We start from the raw sequence: 21,017 nt of genomic DNA, 5'->3' as shown, positions 1-21,017 counted from the left end.
ATAGAAAATTAGAATAAAAATAATTTTAGAACAATAACAGCATTAAAACAAAATAAATATTTTAAGAACAGTAACAATATTAAAACAGACCTTTCATATACAGTACAGTATAAGCTATAAAAAGAAGCTTACGTCAGCCTGTTCAACATAAAATTATTAGATGCAAGTTTGAACTTTTGAAGTCCTATCGATTCAACTACCCGATTAAGAATATCATTCTACAACTTGGTCACAGCTGGAATAAAACTTCTAGAATACTGTGTAGTATTGAGTCTCGTGATGGAGACATGACTATTATAATTAACTGAATGCCAAGTATTACGAACAGGATGGAACTGTCCAGGAAAATCTAAATGTAAACGATGGTCACAATTATGAAAATCTTAAGCAACATGCATAACAAATTAATTGAACGACGGTGCCAAACATTAATATCTAAATCAGGAATAAGAAATTTATTAGACCGTAAGTTTCTGTCCAACAAATTAAGATGAGAATCAGCAGCTGAAGACCACAAAGGAGCACAGTACTCTAAACAAGGTACAATGAAAGATTTAAAACACTTCTCCAGAATAGATTGATCAACGAAAATCTTAAAAGACTCTCAATAAGCCATTTTTTGTGCAATTGACGAAGAGACAGACCTAATGTGTTACTCAAAAGTAAATTTGTTGTCGAGAATCACACCTAAAATGTTTTGTCATTCAGAGTTAAAAAAAAACCATTATCAATACTGACATCAGGATGTTGAAGAGCCACTGTCCTTGACTTACTTACAATCACACTTTGAGTTATAATAGGATTCAACTTCATGCCCCATAATTGGCACCATGCACTTATTTTAGCTAGATGAAAAGTAATGGACCAAGAACAGTACCCTGAGGAACACTAAATATCGCATTCCTATACTCACTATGGTGCCCATCAACAACAGCTCTTTGCGACCTATTACTTAAAAATTAATTAATGATGCTAAGAAAAGACCTACCCACTACCAATTGTTTGAGTTTGAAAACAAGAGCCTCATGATTAATACAGTCAAAGTAAGCACTGAAATCAAGGCCAATCATACGAGCTTCCTGACCACAATCAAGTGATTTATGTATGGTATTAGAGGTTGTAAGAAGGGCATCACTTACACCAAGGCCTTTACAAAAGCCAAATTGCAAACTAGGGCATAGATGATTGCCTACAGCAAACTTATTTAAACGTTTTGCCAAAGACGTTCAAAAAATTTAAACAATATGGGAGTTATGGAAAATGGGCGGCAATTAGTTGGACTAGAGTTACCACAGACACATTTACATAATGGAGTAACATTACCGATTCTCCAACAAGTGCTTAAAGCTCCTCTTCTTGCTAACTTGCGCAAAATAACAGATAATTTTGGAGCTAAGAAATCTGCAGTCTTTATAAAAAGACAAAGGAATAATACCATTTAGGTCTACACCTTCATAAGCATCAAGGTCCATCAAGAGAGCTTTATTTCACGAGATCGAAAAGCTAAACTAGCTAGTTTAGCTTCCCGAAAACATGAATAACAAAGATCAAGTTTCTCATTAGTCTGTTTACTGTCAGACATCAACCAAAAGGGTTGCCTTTCCTTTGGATAGCGAGTGTCAGTGCCATCTGATTCAAGTAAAGAAGGAAATGTTGAGTCTACACCAAAGAGTGCAGATTTAAGGGAAGCCTCCCGCTTTACCAAATAAGCGCGTCTGCAATCATCATTGAACCATGGTTTGTCTTTCACTCGGTACCCTAACACACGAGAAAGGATACACCTATCAATTATGTAGACTAGATACTCATTGAAAGAAACAACAGGATCAACATTTATACATTTGTAACCAATTCAAGTCCAAAAGATCACTCAAAATACCATTCCAGTCTGCTTGAGATTTTATATAAATCTTACATGAATATGATACATCAAGAACAGGCTGCCCTGTCTTCACTATTAATGAAATCAAGGCATGATCAGATGCCCCAATTAGAGAACCAACCTTACTTGTTATAGTACCTGGGGAGTCGGTGTATATGAGGTCGAAGCAGTTACCAGACCTGTGAATAACTCCACTTATGATTTGCTCACAGCCTATTTCAAAGGCAAAGTCCAAAGCTCTGAATGACTCGCACCAAGTAATACGACTTTAATATGCTTGAAATATGCATTGATTACGCACGATAACAGGAAGATTCTGTTTAATTCCATAAAGACACACCAGATTGTATTTTAAGTATGGTAGAAGTTCAGCACCAAACCCTAAACTCATGGTTAATGGATTATAATAGTTTTATTGGCGTATATAAGGTACATAAAAAATTAAAGGCAGAAGCGGAGTTATTGGCGACCTACAGGCAACACAACTATGTTATATCTAATTTTAGGCTTTCCACTCCATACATATGACACTTTCTATTTGATACGCATTTCACTGGCTTTTACATCTCTCAATTTCTACCTCTAAGTGAAGTGAGTTTTTAATATCTTCCCAAGTCACGGACGAAGGAAATTTGTCTTATATGGAGGTCTCCTTAGAAAATCATTGCAGTATTTTCTTTACCACGTGAGTCATTGGCCTTCAAGTTTGGTTACATAAATAGATATTATATTTAGCCTTTCGATTCACAAAAAAAAAAAAAAAAAAAAAAATTGCATACCTACATTCATCGACTGATTACTTAATCTGTTCCAGTAACCTTGCATAGACAAAAATTAGTCTTAGACAACTAAAGATATTCATGTAGATGCTACATAACGTTTTATTCGTAATCATATTTTTTCCAGCTATTCGTGAATTTTGAAACAATTTTCGTAATATATAAAGGCCTACATTTATTTTAGTATGATATAATTTTCTCCCCAGCTTTTGACTTATACTCAAAATGTTTTTCCCGTTAAAACAATACAAACGAAATAGTACTTCTAATATATCAAGTATGACCAGATTGTCGTCTTTGCTCATACAAAACCATAAAAATTCATTTCAACACCTTTCACCTTTCTACGTCTAAAATCCCTTTTCACAATGGAGATTTGGCTAAAATACCCCTTCGGGCATTTCAAGTTTTATTTCTGTATGTACTCCTGTTCCCTCAACTGTTTGCATACCTGCTATTCCTTTCCTCGCCTATTCCAAGTTATTTCCTCCCTTTCCCTTCTATGCTATATATTTCCTACAAAATACTTATATGAAAAAAACACTTTCGGCTTTCTTTTAACCAAACTTGCATTCATTATTCCACCTTCCTGGTTTCCAATTACGCTCATAATTTTCCTGTCCCCACCAATAATTTAATCTTTCTCCTCTAGCAAACACCCGACTTTTAATTTTGACACTGCCCATTAGTCTTTTCGTGTCCCACAAACTTCCAGCTATACATCGTTTGCTTCATTTTTCAAGATATGCATCAAGACATGCTTCAGTCATTAATCCATCCAAGCCAGTCATTCTGCAGCTTAATTTGCTAACATGTTTCATTTTCACCAAAGAAACTGCTACAGCTTTCAATACATTACCTTCTGCAGAAAATATAAACAATTACCTCCAAATCATATCGTTGCTAAATCCAACAAAGCTTTTCCTACATAAATAAAGGCCTCGGAGATTTCACCTCCTCTTTTCAGAATTCAAAGTACACTTTTATTTATAACTAAATCTAAATATCATATTTCTTGTCTTATTATCACAAATTACCTTCTTTCATACCTCACCTGGCACACGAAGGAATACAATGCACTACACAGCTTATATTCAACTGTTGCCAGCCGTTATTAAAAAGGAAATCACTCCTCACTCACTGGTTTTTTTTTTATATATAGTATAATTCAAGCGCATGTTTCAGCCACTCAGTCCTAATATTAAAATCGAACAGCAGCACCTCCCTCTCAATTCAACTTTTGCTTTTCATATTTTTACCTTTGATCTGCCAACTTTGTTCCCTTGAGAACTGCCCTGCCACTCCTACATTATTCTGATCTCTTCCTTCATATTAACACCCAAGTTTGTTACCGAAATCTTTTGAATGAGATTGCTGGCCTTGTTCCCTTCTCCTCCTGGCTATAGACCATCATACTTAGCTAATTACTAAACACCCGATTCACTGCTTATGCCAAGAGAGGAACTATGAATTCTCATGAAAATGTTTTAGAAGCCTTCACACAACCAGTCTCCCTCATCCCAATTGAGTTCTTGCTGGAGAAGTGGGGAAAAAGCTTTCATAATATATATGTATGTAAACAATGTATTCAATATGTATAAATACAGTATATATACATATAGATATATACAAACTAACACACTATATATATACATATATATATTGTATATATATATATAAATATATATATATATATATATATATATATATATATGAATATATATATGCATATATATATATACATATATATATATATATATATATATGTGTGTATATGCAAATACATATATATATATATATATATATATATATACATATATATATATATATATATATATCTATATATATATATATATCTATCTATATATCTATATATATATATATATATATATATATATATATATCTGTACATATCTGCCATACAAAAATATATACTTCAAACATTTTAATATATAAATAAAATAAATGATTAAATTTTATGTTTATGTGAGAACGTGTCAAGAATAGATATGTAATATGCGAATGTATAAATTCAATAATTTGCGCTAACTATGCTTAAAAACTTCTTTAACTATGATGAAAGACTATCCACTCAGCAACCAACATTGAAGGACACCGATTTGAATAACATGATCTCAAAATAACAATAGAGAAATACCGACTTCATATCAGTGTTTATGCAGTATAGTCATATTCATATTCTCTTTTCTATTCAAATCTGATGCATTTTAAGTAACAGATTCCTAAAATATGAGAGAGAGAGAGAGAGAGAGAGAGAGAGAGAGAGAGAGAGAGAGAGAGAGAGAGAGAGAGAGAGAGAGAGAGGGGCAACGGTTTGCAATTTAGTTAAAAAGTAATGCCAGTTAGAAACTTGAAGAGTAATGTTTACCTATAATGATTGCTTTTGTGATTGGCAAAAGGTTTGAATAGTTAAAATAAAAAATAAATCATTCACATTTTGATGTGTATAGGTTTTCAGTGAGAATGACAGAGACCCATCAAATCCTCACAGTCATTTTAGTACCATTCACAAGGCACGTAACTCAATGTCAAAGGAGTCTTACTATAAAAAAAAAAAAGCCTGAATTAAACGTTGTAAGGTACACGCCACATCGGGGAACAAACTATCGGGAAAAAATGCTTTATAATCTTTACAGCGATAACTATTGGTAGGGAATATGTCTGATCATTAAATATGAATAGTTTTTCCATGTTGATAAAAGAAACGAGTATACAATTACATATACTTACATGTCCCCATTACCGAAGTGATACTCATATTCTAAAAAAAAAAAATCATATAAAAATTCTATGATGATATTCCTTTTGATACGAACATATAATAACTAAATTCTTAATGCTTGCTGTTCTAAAATTATATAAATATTTGCTTGCTAAATAAACAACACAAACACTAGTGTTCACTCATTTCTCAAAATACTTGAAACTTTGAAGACCAATGAAATTTTAAGAGCTATGATCTTCGCCCTACTGAACCATGTTTGCAAACAACATTTACCAGGAACTGTCGAGGGTGTGAAGAGCAAGCATTTGTTTGTCAGAATATGCATATAGAAGAAAATTCAAAATGCTATATCCATGGCTTTTGGGAAAAAGATTAACAAATTCTACTTCGGTGAGATTCTCTCAGTATATATTTTCTAGCATAACAGAAATGCGAATGTTATCCTGTTCAAGAATCTTTTATCAGCTGCTGTCTCCTGACAGAGGATACCTTACTCTATTATGAAACCAGGTGACTGATACCAGCCTTTTCTACATTCATTTTCCATGTTATCTAGCACGCTCAGCAAAAACAATGCTGGCTTTATATAATATATAAGCGTATCCCCTTCAAAATACATAAGAACAATGAGTTGTCACACCATACAAGAATTTCATATATTCGAGTTTTATGCACCCATACAAAAAAGTAAACATATATATATACATATATATATATATATATATATATATATATATATATATATGTATATATATATATATGTATATATATATATACATTATAGTTATATATATATAAATATATATATATATATATATATATATATATATATATATATATACAGTATATGTTCATATATATACATTATATTGATATATATATATATATATATATATATATATATATATATATATATATATATACGTCTAAATGCTTTAATCTCCCGGTGATATATCATACATATTATCTAGATATGATATATCAATACATAAAGAGATAAAGCTTTGATTATAAATAAGCGATTTGAGCCTCGGAATTACTTATAAAGCCACGTTATTTTAAAGACTACCTCCTCTCCATAAAAGGAGATATCTACTATACACTAAACCAGTAACATTAACTCATCAAGTGGGCGCTATAAACAGGATATTATGAGATCATTCTTCCAGAGATATTATTACAGGGGGCGATTCATTGAACCTGTTCATGAGATAGCCCTAATACATCACATATTCTCGGTCATGAGAGTTAAATCCGTGTCCTGAATTACTCTTATCCCAGGACCAGCAAGATAATCCCCATCTATAATCTCCAAAACTCATCCCCTTCACCAATATTAATCATAAATCGCTTGTTTACCCTTGATCTTGCATTTACCAGTGTTTAGAGGTGAGTCAGCCAATGAATCTTACGATTTTCTAATCTATATTCTTGTGGTTCCCTATATGCATTTCAAAGAGAGAGAGAGAGAGAGAGAGAGAGAGAGAGAGAGAGAGAGAGAGAGAGAGAGAGAGAGAGTCTAAAATACAATTCGGCGAATAAATGGAAAAAATTATAATAAAAGCCAAGCGCCACCAAAAAATTACTTCATTTATGAGGCTGGAAATGTACTCCCATCACTTCCATTAAAGCATAAAGCACAATGCTGAAGCATTAAACCAAAAGCCATGGAATAAAGAGAAATATCACGTTCGGCAGGAAGGTAAATACTCAAGCAGAGTCGTGTAACGTGAGAGTATACTCATGAAATTTAAAAAGGATTGTTCAGTTATATTTAGTGGAATAAAAGTTTTACAGTAAATGAACCACTGATCAGTGCTACGTGTGCGATTAACATTCATCTCTATCTACTGTGCAAGACTGCTTATTTTTCAATTTATAACCATTTTTATTCATTAAAAAATTCACAACTTCATATGTTGGTATGAGAACCAACTTTTCAATTATCCATAATTTTAGTCTAATCCTTGATTTATTACTATGTATATAAGGTTTACCTACCAGCAAAGCTTTACAATTCCCATTCTCGAGAAATCTAAAACAATACATTTGCATTCAAAATGAAGTACTCATTACCAACGGCGTTGTAGATCAAATTCGCAGAACTGCTGCAACACCATAATTATCAAACAGCTAGGCTATTCAATCAATGACGTTGAGGTATTATGCCCCTTTTACCGTCGATACTCATAAGATTTATTCAGTACTCTTATCGGAAAATGAACAGCTTATTCCAGCATGAGTTAGGATAACATGCGAATATTTCAGTTGCTGCTTTTCTACCGGTAACTAAAAGAACCAACCCCGAAAAAAAAGAGAATATTTTAAGGACTCAAATAATTGATATTTCAATAAAACTATTTTTTTTTAAATCAAAATTCTTGTCTTAGTATATTAGCCTTTGAAAAATAACTCACGAATAATATTTAAAAACTGCTCGACAATATTTAATTCAATATCTTAACAGTTATGACAATACCATACACAATAATAATAATTTAAATTAAATTAAGATTCCTGTTTACAAAATATGCAATCACGGTACGTTTATTGCATATTAGGAGTCAGTTTCAATATATTTAAAATCACAATCTATATTTATGATATTTCACTAAAATCTTCATCATATAAGAGCAAATAAATGCTCAAAGTAGAATTCTATCTAACATGAATAGTCAAATACATCTCAACAAAAGACTGAGAAAACATAAGATAAATTTCAGTAATAATCTTGGCCCCTACCCTACAAGCCCAACAAAATTCACTTATAAACACAAATTCTATTATGAAGGAAATATTCGAAACAAACCTTTCATGCAAGATCGCCATCTGGCGAGCTAAGAAATTCTTGTTTCATGAATGGGGTTATATCAAATGCGGTCATGCACACTGAGATGATACTATTTTGAAATAATCTGGATGAATGTTTACGTGAACATCTTCCAACAAAGGGATTGCATGAAAGGTTAATCGAAAGAGTCAAAGCTCCTAAAATGCAGCAAAAAAAAAAAAAAAGCCTATTGATGAAATATTTGGAACTAGTGATACTACTGAATAAGAAGTAGCAACACATGAGAGTAAAAAAGAAATGAGAGTAGTACATCATCAAGCTAAGGACATCTCATGGACTACCATGCAGTGGTATGTACCAACTATAAGATGCATAAAACTTGATCATAAATTTTGGTGGCCGATGCGGTAACGTCCCTGACTGGTGAACGCCAGACTGGGTTTCGAGTCCCGCTCAAACTCGTTAGTTTATTTGGTGGCTGTAATCTCACCATCCTTGTGAGCTAAGGATGTGAGTTTTGGTGGAGCCTACAGGTCTATCTGCCGATTCATCAGCTGCCATTACCTGGCCCTCCTTGGTCATAGCTTGGGTGGAGAAAGGGCTTGGGCGCTGAGCATATGTATATATGGTCAGTCTCCACGGCATTATCCTATTCGATAGGGCAATGTTACTGTCCCTTGCCCATGCCAGTAAGGGGCAATACGAAAGAGAATCTTTTGTTTAAAAGGTTGAGGAAAAGGGTAAAGCTAGTAGGTACAGGATGATGGTAAAGCATTTTTTATTCTCACAGTCAAGTAACCAGAAATTCATACAATATACCAGTAGTACATAGTACTGTTAGCCTTTGAATCTGTGGATAATTGGCACATTAGATATAGAAAAATCTACCCTAATTACCATCAAGGGACTGTCAAATGCCTTTGAAAAAAGTGCCTTTGGTTTACACATTAGTACCGCAGTCAATCGTGGTGTTTAATGCAACGTGGATTCAGCATGATAGGCTTAATTAACCCAGATGAGGTTCAAAATACTTCAGTACGTGTAGAAATTAGGGAACGGACTTGAATATACAAGATGACAGGCAGGGAATAGCCAGTTTAATCAAAAGAACCTTTAATTACAGTAAGACAACATACAGCCATAAGTCTAACTTTTACAGAAAACATTGGTATTTTTGGATATATAAAAAAGTAACATTACAATAGAAGCAGCAGAATAATAAAAAAAAAAATTATTGATGTATGGAATTATAAGACGACTGGCTCGAATATATTCCAATTAAACATTATCTAGGCATTCTATAACACAAAGTAAAAGAAGCAACACAGAAAGCGCTGTAATTATCAAAGTCATAAATAAACATCATGAAACAACATGTCTAATATATATAATGCCCTACACAATTAAATTTCGGAAGTTTTAGAAACTGATGAAAGTATTAGTAACTAGAGTAACAATTTTTAAACGTTGAGATATTTTTTAATTGTTTCAGATATCATTTTGACGTCAACTACAACTTTTCTGTTTGTGTCATGCTTATATTAATATATCTATATATTTATATTTATATCTATTTACATATATAAATATACATATATATATATATATATATATATATATATATATATATATATATTATATATACACACATACACACACACACACACACATATATATATATATATATATATATATATATATATATATTATATATATTATATATTATATATATTATATATATTATACATACATAAATATACATTATATATATAATATATATAATATATGTCTAATATAAATATATATAATATATATACACACATTTATATATATATATATATATATATATATATATATATATATATATATATGTATGTATTAAGTAGGTGTGTAGAAGGACTGGGTAGAAGGAATTATGTAGTTGTCATGGGTGACTTAAATGCTAGAGTGGGCGCTGGAGAGGTAGAAGGTGTCATTGGGAAGTATGGCGTACCAGGTGAAAATCAGAGTGGTGAGAGACTGGTAGATATGTGTGTTGAACAAGAGATGGTAATAAGTGCTAGCTTTTTTAAAAAGAAAGATAAAAATAAGTATACATGGGTAAGAGTGGCAAATGGAAGAGTAGTAGAAAGGGCATTAATGGATTATGTGTTGATAACTAAAAGAATGTTTGGAAGATTGAAAGACGTGCACGTGTTTAGGGGTATGGCTAACGGTATGTCTGATCATTTTTTGGTGGAAGGAAAATTAGTTGTAGCAAAAGAGTGGGGGAATAGAGTAGGTGGATGTAAAAGGGAGCTAGTGAGGGTTGAAGAGCTAATAAAACCTGGGGTAAAAAGTAAATATCAGGAAAGGTTGAAAATGGCATATGACGAGGTGAGAGTAAGAGAAACTGGTAATTTAGAGGAGGAGTGGAAGTTAGTATAAGAAAATTTTGTTGGGATTGCAAGTGATGTATGTGGCAAAAAGGTTGTTGGAGGCAGCATGAGGAAGAGTAGTGAATGGTGGAATGAAGGAGTGAAGGTAAAAGTGGAAGAGAAAAAGAGGGCTTTTGAAGAATGGCTGCAGAGTAATAGTATAGAGAAGTATGAAAAATATAGAGAGAAAAATGTGGAAGTAAAGCGCAAGGTACGTGAGGCAAAGAGGGCAGCTGACCTGAGGTGGGGTCAGGGATTGGGTCATTCATATGAAGAGAATAAGAAGAAGTTTTGGAAAGAAGTGAAGAGAGTAAGGAAGGCTGGCGCAAGAATTGAAGAGACAGTGAAAGATGGAAATGGAAGGTTGTTAAAAGGAAAGGAGGCAAGGAAAAGGTGGGCGGAATATTTTGAAAGTTTGCTGAATGTTGAGGATAATAGGGAGGCAGATATAATTGCTGTTCCAGGTGTTGAGGTGCCAGTGATGGGAGATGAGAATGAGAGAGAGATTACAATAGAGGAAGTGAGGAGAGCACTAGATGAAACGAGAGTAGGAAAAGCATCTGGTATGGATGGTGTGAAAGCTGAGATGTTGAAGGAAGGGGGTGTGACTGTACTTGAGTGGTTGGTGAGATTGTTTAATATGTGTTTTGTGTTGTCAATTGTACCAGTAGATTGGGTTTGTGCATGCATTGTACCACTATATAAGGGTAAGGGAGATGTGCATGAGTGTTGTAATTCAAGAGGTATTAGTTTGTTGAGTGTAGTTGGAAAAGTGTATGGTAGAGTAATGATTAATAGGATTAAGGATAAAACAGAGAATGCAATCTTGGAAGTACAAGGTGGTTTTAGAAGAGGTAGGGGTTGTATGAATCAGATTTTTACAGTTAGGCAGATATGCGAGAAATATTTAGCAAAAGGTAAGGAGGTGTATGTTGCATTTATGGATCTGGAGAAAGCATATGATAGAGTTGATAGGGAAGCAATGTGGAATGTGATGAGGTTATATGGAGTTGGTGGAAGGTTGTTGCAAGCAGTGAAAAGTTTCTACAAAGGTAGTAAAGCATGTGTTAGAATAGGAAATGAAGTGAGTGATTGGTTTCCGGTGAGAGTGGGGCTGAGACAGGGATGTGTGATGTCGCCGTGGTTGTTTAACTTGTATGTTGATGGAGTGGTGAGAGAGGTGAATGCTCCAGTGCTTGGACGAGGATTAAAACTGGTAGGCGAGAATGACCATGAATGGGAGGTAAATCAGTTGTTGTTTGCGGATGATACTGTACTGGTAGCAGACACAGAAGAGAAGCTTGACCGACTAGTGACAGAATTTGGAAGGGTGTGTGAGAGAAGGAAGTTGAGAGTTAATGTGGGTAAGAGTAAGGTTATGAGATGTACGAGAAGGGAAGGTGGTGCAAGGTTGAATATCATGTTGAATGGAGAGTTACTTGAGGAGGTGGATCAGTTTTAGTACTTGGGGTCTGTTGTTGCAGCAAATGGTGGAGTGGAAGCAGATGTACGTCAGAGAGTGAATGAAGGTTGCAAAGTGTTGGGGGCAGTTAAGGGAGTAGTAAAAAATAGAGGGTTGGGCATGAATGTAAAGAGAGTTCTATATGAGAAAGTGATTGTACCAACTGTGATGTATGGATCGGAGTTGTGGGGAATGAAAGTGATGGAGAGACAGAAATTGAATGTGTTTGAGATGAAGTGTCTAAGGAGTATGGCTGGTGTATCTCGAGTAGATAGGGTTAGGAACGAATTGGTGAGGGAGAGAACGGGTGTAAGAAATGAGTTAGCGGCTAGAGTGGATATGAATGTGTTGAGGTGGTTTGGCCATGTTGAGAGAATGAAAAATGGCTGTCTGCTAAAGAAGGTGATGAATGCAAGAGTTGATGGGAGAAGTACAAGAGGAAGACCAAGGTTTGGGTGGATGGATGGTGTGAAGAAAGCTCTGGGTGATAGGAGGATAGATGTGAGAGAGGCAAGAGTGCGTGCTAGAAATAGGAATGAATGGCGAGCGATTGTGACGCAGTTCCAGTAGGCCCTGCTGCTTCCTCCGGTGCCTTAGATGACCGCGGAGGTAGCAGCAGTAGGGGATTAAGCATTATGAAGCTTCATCTGTGGTGGATAATGTGGGAGGTTGGGCTGTGGCACCCTAGCAGTACCAGCTGAACTCGGTTGAGTCCCTGGTTAGGCTGGAGGAACGTAGAGAGTAGAGGTCCCCTTTTTTGTTTTGTTTCATTTGTTGATGTCGGCTACCCCCCAAAATTGGGGGAAGTGCCTTTGGTATATGTATGTATGGATGTATACACCTTTCCGAGTGGGGATATTTCAATGTGGTAAAAAAGTTTGTTTGGGTATCGTCATTATCAGCAAAGCTGTATTAGTCAGGAACACCCAACCTAGGATGGTTTGCTGAGAGCGATCAGGCAAAAGTCTCTCATCACCATCAATACGTACTGGACAGCGGGGTGATGAAAACAGGCATTTATCCGGCAGTGGACTAGAAATGGCTGCATTTGTTATTGTATGTATATATATATATATATATATATATATATATATATATATATATATATATATATTATATAATATATATATATATAGCATAATATATATATATATATATATATATATATATATATATATATATTATATATATAATATATAATATATATACATATATATACATATATACATATATATAAATATATATATATGTATATATATACATACATATATATATATATATATATATATATATATATATATATATACATTTTTCTATCAATGGGTAACTATTTAGAAATCCTCGTGGGTTCATTCTATCAACACTGTTTACTTTCTTAATTTTTCAAACTAAATCTTCCATGGCAAGACACGGTACATTAACTAGCAATGATCGCTCTGAAATGAAGTTCCATGCATAATGATGATGGAAACTTGAATGAAGCCACTTATCAGATTCAGCATTCATTCATGCAAATTGCCAAAAGGGTATTAGCGTGCACGTGATTCTGTATGCCAGTGAATTATTTAGCCTATTTCACGTTAGATGAATGAGAAATCACTCAAGACATTTAACTATATTCCTTGTGGTAGGTTAAATAATAGGTAATTTACCTGGCTCCATTAATAAGCAACGGATCATTTACATAAATGTTCATCAAGTCAGTATAATTTCAGAATCTACAAATTGGAGATATCAGAATTTATTAAAGATAGGTAAACAATCAAGAAATAGAAATAAATAATTATATAATATTAAAATATATTTCAATATCATGAAATGTCTTATAGAATCAGTGTATGACGCGGAACTCGGCCAATTGGAATACTCACTGAAAGAGAAGAATAGATCTTTGAAATGCATCTTCCACTTCAATGAACCAACAACAAAATAAAATCAAAATCCTTTACATAAGACGGGAGATGCGGATCTTGCATTCTATACATTTTTGTCTGATTTATGAATAATGAATACAATGTTGAAGGTTACATACAAGATACGTTTCAGAAACAAACCTTGAATGCACTGAAGTAAATGCGGGAAAATTATGGTTTACCAATTATTTTGAACTAGTCTAGAGATATTCGTTTTCAAGATGAATATCAAAGGAATTTCAAGCGCAATATTGTCCTACAAGCCAGCTTTGAACGGTTGTTTCCTTTTATTTTCCTTATGCTTGTATGCTATGAATCTGCGCATAAAAGCTCTTCATGTGTGTGTAAGCACACAAAATGTTCTTTTAAAAATGAAACTGTTATAAAGATATTGAATCATACATCTTTGCGTTCTATTTCCTTCAGTCTACACACTGATTATTAGCCAATTATTGGAACGATCTAACAAAGGAATAAAAAATCAGAAAAGTTGATACATTCAAAGGTCATCTAGAAGTTTATATAACGACAAATTGTTAAAAAAAAATGGCAAGTTGACCACGTTTACAATTAAGCCAACAGAAATGTCGAGCAATTAGTAAAAATAAAACATGAGAAGTGTAAACAGATCTAATATGGGTTGGCTATCAAAAGATCACCAAAGAGAATTGAACAAAGTTCGGTATTTCAGGCCTGGGAAAATTCTGTATGACAATCAGCCTTGAATAAAATATATATATATTGGAACTCTTTAAAGAATTGGAACAGTAATAAATTTTACATATCACTGATATTGTTGTCATTACTATACAGAATTGAGCGATCACTCATTGAACAACATCCATACAATGAATGCAACAAATTTATAAGAGAGAGAGAGAGAGAGAGAGAGAGAGAGAGAGAGAGAGAGAGAGATCAACAAACAAATATACAAATTATTAACATAAATGATAACCAGAAAACCTAATGTTCTAGTGGTAGGCAAAATGAATGGAGGATTCTTAGGTTTGGTGGTGCGAAAACGTGCACCTATATAAACGTGAATAATTCAAATTCTCTAATATAAGAAAAGAAATAAGTGTGATTAGGGAGAGTTTACTCGGGTCATGTCAACTACCAATTGACAATAAATAATTTCCCTTGAAATTTTAATTATCTACTTAATTTTGCGAGAAAAATGTAGACAAATTCATGGTATCTCTTAAAGGTTTTAAAGGACGCTCGTGAATGGCAGAGGCAAGGTACAGGGACATTGCCCTATCAAGCACAACAATGCCTTAAGAGACTGACCATATACATATGATCAGCACCCAAACCCTCTCTCCACACAAGCTAGGACCAGAGATGGCCAGGCAATGGCTGCTGATGACTCAGCGCATAGATCTATAGGCTACCCCAAACCTCCCATCCTTAGCTCACAAGGATGGTGAGGTTGCAGTGAGCAAAGAAACTAACGAGTTTGGACGGGACTCCAACCCCGGTATGGCGATCAACAGTCAGGAACGTTACCACCTAGGCCACCACGACCCTATAGAAAGCTTGTTCCCATCGCATTTGTGACCCACTTCTACCATATTTGATATTCTTTTCCATCCCATGAATATGGCAACGCTAGAAGTGAATATCGGTATCAAATGAAGCATATCAGTATCATTATCGATGAGAGAATGCCGGTATTGGAATATATATATATATATATATATATATATATATATATATATATATATATATATATATATATATATACATATATATACATATATATATACATATATATATATATATACATATATATATACATATATATATATATATATATATACATATATATATATACATGCATATATATATACATATATATATATATATATATATATATGTGTGTGTGTATAATATATATATTAAATGCAAACACATACACACACACACACACACACATATATATACATATATATATATATATATATATACATATATATATATATATATATATATATATATATATGTATATATAACATATATACAGTATATATATATATATATATATATATATATATATATATATATATATATATATACTGTACATATTGCCATAATTATCCTTGTAGGAACTGGTTATATATACGAATCACCCTTGTAGAAATTGGTTAAATATACGAATTATCCTTCTAGGAATTGGTTAAATATACGAACTATCCTAGTAGAAATTAGTTAAATAAACGAATTATCCTTGAAGGAATTGTTTAAATATACGAAAAAGCAGTGATAATATACTTACGAATATTCTATGGGTATCGTAGGACGACTATCAGCATTCTGAACTGTTTAAACCTTGCATCAAATGCGTGCGTAAGAGAGATCTGTAAGGAAAGTGACAAAAGAAAATAAGAAAATGTCAACAAGCATATGCCTAGATAAACAAATATAAACATATCCAAAGATCCACAAGAAAGTCATTCAAATTTCTTAATTTCGCTTTTTGTGATCAATGTACTTAAACTTATGAAAGAAACTGTCCAAGTAATACTTCCTGATTAAAAAATTATTACACATCGATAAGAAAAGGATTAAACAGTTGATTTAAAAATTGCAATTGAAAAGCTATTGTGCAGTACGTCTTCCCGCATAACCATTAAAAATTTCATTTCAGATTTGATTAGTTGCTTAATCAATGTTAAACTGTCGCCAAATAACTTTTTCGCTTGTAATGTACATAAAGTCATAAGATCTTTCGTCCTCTTTTCCCTCCAGTCCTGGTTTCTTGGTAACTGATACGATATTCCAATAAAATAATAAATTGGGGTATCAATTGGCTAATCAACCATAAATTTGCAATGCTACATTTGTAATAGGTAAAACCACTAGCTATTCCGTATTTTAAGAGGAAAATCATAACTTAATCACTGTTATGCTATATTCCATCCATGCTCATAATTACTAATCTTTTTCACCTTTAATCTCTCAATACTGTATTCAAAAAGATTTATTATGTCTACAAACACATAGGATATCCTACAGCATAAGTCCCTCAGTCAAATATCCACAAAAAATTAGCATCAAAGAAACAATTAACTATTTACAGTACACATCTTGACAAATTCTAAAGTTTTTTATACAACCTCCATAAAAATTATTAAGATATGATTAAAGCCACAAAGGCCTCTATTATTTCCCATGTCATTAGGTAGTACTACATAGATTATTTTCCTTATATACAAATTCAAAACTATTTTCGTTTTTATAACCATTATCATTTAACCATTTCATACAAAGAAAAACATTACTTCAGTTCAGGGCATAACACCACGTCTTATAGAAGAGCTTCCATAAATTAAACACATAAATACACAAATAGAATTTTCTTACCTATTTAAATAATTTGGCTAATCCAAAACAGTGTCTCCTGCAGCTTCGATCGTAGTATTTCAAATGATGATTGATTGTAAAAACACATCACCTATTGGGAACATAAAAAAGAAAACTGTTAACAGATTGTTTATAGGTTATTTCTTTTAAAGCAGTAGTTCCCAAAGTGAAAGGGGGGTGGGCGGTGGATTGATATGCAGGGTCGGTGAAGCGAAAGCTGTGGTTAGGGGGACAGGTGGTATAAAGGGCATTTAACCAATAAATAGCTTAGTTTTTCGTTTAACAAAATCTTAATGATAAATCATGTCAAACATAAGGCAAAAAACTCGTATGCAGTTTACATATAATGAAATTGACGTTAGAATTATAAACAAATATATTCTCTGTTACGGAGTATAGTGTATCATGGAGACGGGGCGCAAGGACTCCATCTGGATGCGAAAGGAGGACCAGACTGAAAAAGTTTGGGAACCACTGAGGTCTATAGCAAATGCTTATTTTTTTTTTTTTTCAAATATAATATCTCAAAAAAATATAAATACATAATTATACTTAACTCCATTCTTTCCATGATGACCAGCTCTTCGCTTTCCAGCAAGTCTTATACGTTGTCCATCGATCCCGCCTTAATCTGGTTAACTTAAATGACGTGATTTAATTTCGCGCTGAATTTCAATTTTGGTCAGTCAAATTAAAGTGTTAAAACGGAATAAGCTAATCTGAATGGAAGCAACAAACAAAAATATCAACATGGATTTACCGAACGCCATGGAAAATTAATTTATATATTTTTTAATCTTTATTTAACAAAAAAATAATAAAATCTAAATACAATTAACAATTAATCCTAATCTACGGCTTTACGAATTCGCTCGCTTTAGTTAAACGTAAATTCCACCGGAGAAAATCTTGAGCTGAAACTATAAAGTTTTATTAATCATTTAAACAAACAGAATCCATACCTTTGGGGACCCTTATCGTTGATAATGGTGATTTGCGGCTATCCAGAACGATACACAAAACTATATAAAAGAAACTATATATATATGGAGAATGAAAATGTGAAAGCGAGTTATAGGAATCAATATTAAAACCATCTTAATTAACAGCTACAACTAAATCATACGTTAATTATTTTAACCGTGTTTGATTTTTTTTTATTCTTCGATCTCTTAAGCAGAACTCTGGCAAGGATTTTAAGCATTAAAAAGAATACGTCATAAATATTTGCATGAAAAAAGTATGTAAGCAAGCAAGCAATTAAGTCGAAAATATAAATGATATATGAATATTACCTTAAAAAAATACTTTCATTATCCCGCAAGTCAAATGAGAATGTACTTAAACTTTTGTTTTTACTTTGTAAGTCAGGAGAAAATTTTCAAGCCTTTTCTTTATCCTGAAATAAAGATTGTATTTATCTTGGTAAATAAAAGATTAAGTTACATTAATCTTTTTAGCATCAACCAACCGAGAATCAAAACTATTACATTTACTCTAATAACGTTCTGGATAACCTGGTTTATACTGTGTACTGATGAAGTAAAAATACTTAACAATAAATACAATGATAAATATAAAAAGACATTAAAGATATAACAGCAAATCAAAAAATTGACACAAAATATCAGAATGTAAAACAACAATAAAATAAAGTAATGTAGAAACAAGAACATTAATAAAATTGCATTTAACAATAAAAGAAAACATGCACACTAATAACATAATAAAGTGTCAATATATCAAAATATGTAATGAAATCGAATAAAACACAATCAAATATCTAGAACGCACAAAAAGCAAAAATCCTATAAATACGAATAATTAATCAGCGATACCCACGGATAGTAATTGACATAAAATACCTGTCAATATTATCATAAACCTTAAACATACCTATAAACCCCTAATATCAACCATAAAGTTTACATAACGCTTTTACTTGTACTACTTAGACTGGCGTCACAACTGCCGAAGGTCATAGACGCCAATCTCAAGCATTATTCTACAACTTTGCGTTACAACTGCTAAGGTCATTAATGCTATTGCCAGGTGATATTCCCCATGATATTGTGATGTACATGTATAGTCGAATAAGGGCTTTAATGACTTGATGAATTTTGGTAAGCTCTCTTGAGGTGTACATTTATAGGCAAATGAGATCAATTATAATTTGATGAATTAGGTAAAGTATCTTGAGGAATTCATGTATGTGCAAATAAGGTTAATCATGATTTTATGAATCAAGATCAAATTGAAATTTTGTCAACATAATCAACAATTGAAATTAGCATAAAATAGAAACTCCAACAGTACCACAGTATAAAACCACTTACCTTTGGAAGATAAAAACCTGAAAAGACAAAAAAATATATATTTATAAATAATCAAGAAAATTTTCTCATTTTATGAATAATCTTTTATAATATATGCTGCTTCTTTTCAGACGGGACCCTGTCATCACCACGTAAACAAAGTTCATTCATGATCTTCTATTCTATAGGACTGGCGACTCTTTGGGACACCCCTGTCCATATCCGTACTCAAACCATAAAGAAAATCACAATTTCATTCCGTTATAATACAAAAGTTCAGTAGTGGCATCAATACGAAACTTAAGAAATCCGATTCATTATAAAGAGGCTGCGTCCACACAAGCCGCAGTTAGGCGAGTACAGTCTGGGGTGGCTGAAACTTTAAATTCAAAATACAATTGTTCCAATCCGATCTTGCAAGTGTCTTTAAGCTCTGTCAAACCAGACTAGTTAAAATCGATGTTTATTCAATTCAGATCCAGCTCACTCTTGCCTTTATTCATTCTCGCCATTAATAATGACAACAGTATGACGCAGTTGGTATTTAATAATAGGGAGGAACATTATTCTCTCTCTCTCTCTCTCTCTCTCTCTCTCTCTCTCTCTCTCTCTCTCTCTCTCTCTCTCTCTCTCTCTCTCTCTAAGAGCATTTGTAATTTATCCTAAGCCCATAACATTCAGTTTCGCATTAATCTTTCAACATTCCATACCTATGACATCGTAACGAATCCGTGGATATGGTCAGATATTGTACGACATGACAAACATTTGAGCTATTCCAAAATTGACTTTTATTCAAGATATGCATTTCATATATAGAGTGGCAAACGGTGCGAGATGACATAAAATTGTTACATTCGACGGGGTCTCCATCAAAGTCATTGTATTTCTAACCTTCCTGGAAATACGTGACTTTTTGCCTATGGTAACCAAACAAGTGTATGGAAAATAAGATGATAAATAGAAAATGACAAATAATCGAAAATAAAACTAAAATAATCATTACAGTAATAAACCAAACTTCAATAACATCAATGCTGAAATAAATAATAATAATAAAAAGTATTCTACGACCTGAATCGGTGAAATCGTAACTGTAAGCCAATACATGAACATCACTTATAACCAGAAAACTAAATACATCGAGAAGTCACTGAAATTGAGGTATAACTTACATTCTTCCAAAGGAGGAACGTCCACGTATTTTCTTCTTTATCTTTCGATGAAAATCTGAAAAATAAGAAACAAATTAATGAATAGCAGTTTAACCATTCACGAATGACTAATAACAGCATATAAAAACTTAATGGGATCAGCCTGTGAAAACTTGAATACACAAAAAAATA

The 21,017-nt window shown here is 32.9% G+C and overlaps 1 long non-coding RNA gene across 1 annotated transcript in view; it reads right to left on the bottom strand.

Annotated features, from left to right (window-relative positions):
* Positions 1-19,409: 19,409 nt before the first annotated feature.
* The window catches only part of LOC137631959 (uncharacterized), a 23,226-nt gene continuing 21,618 nt past the window's right edge, over positions 19,410-21,017 (bottom strand). Inside the window, exons 2-3 of the long non-coding RNA XR_011041964.1 lie at positions 20,847-20,901; positions 19,410-19,709 (exon numbers count right to left, since the gene is read on the bottom strand). This is a non-coding gene — a long non-coding RNA (uncharacterized lncRNA). The remainder of the gene's footprint in view (positions 19,710-20,846; positions 20,902-21,017) is intronic.

The sequence above is a fragment of the Palaemon carinicauda genome, chromosome 40 (assembly GCF_036898095.1).
Source record: "Palaemon carinicauda isolate YSFRI2023 chromosome 40, ASM3689809v2, whole genome shotgun sequence".
In the NCBI taxonomy this organism is placed as follows: Eukaryota; Metazoa; Arthropoda; class Malacostraca; order Decapoda; family Palaemonidae; genus Palaemon; species Palaemon carinicauda.
Note: the sequence above shows the minus strand (reverse complement) of the source record. Positions and strands in the feature narration are given on the sequence as shown.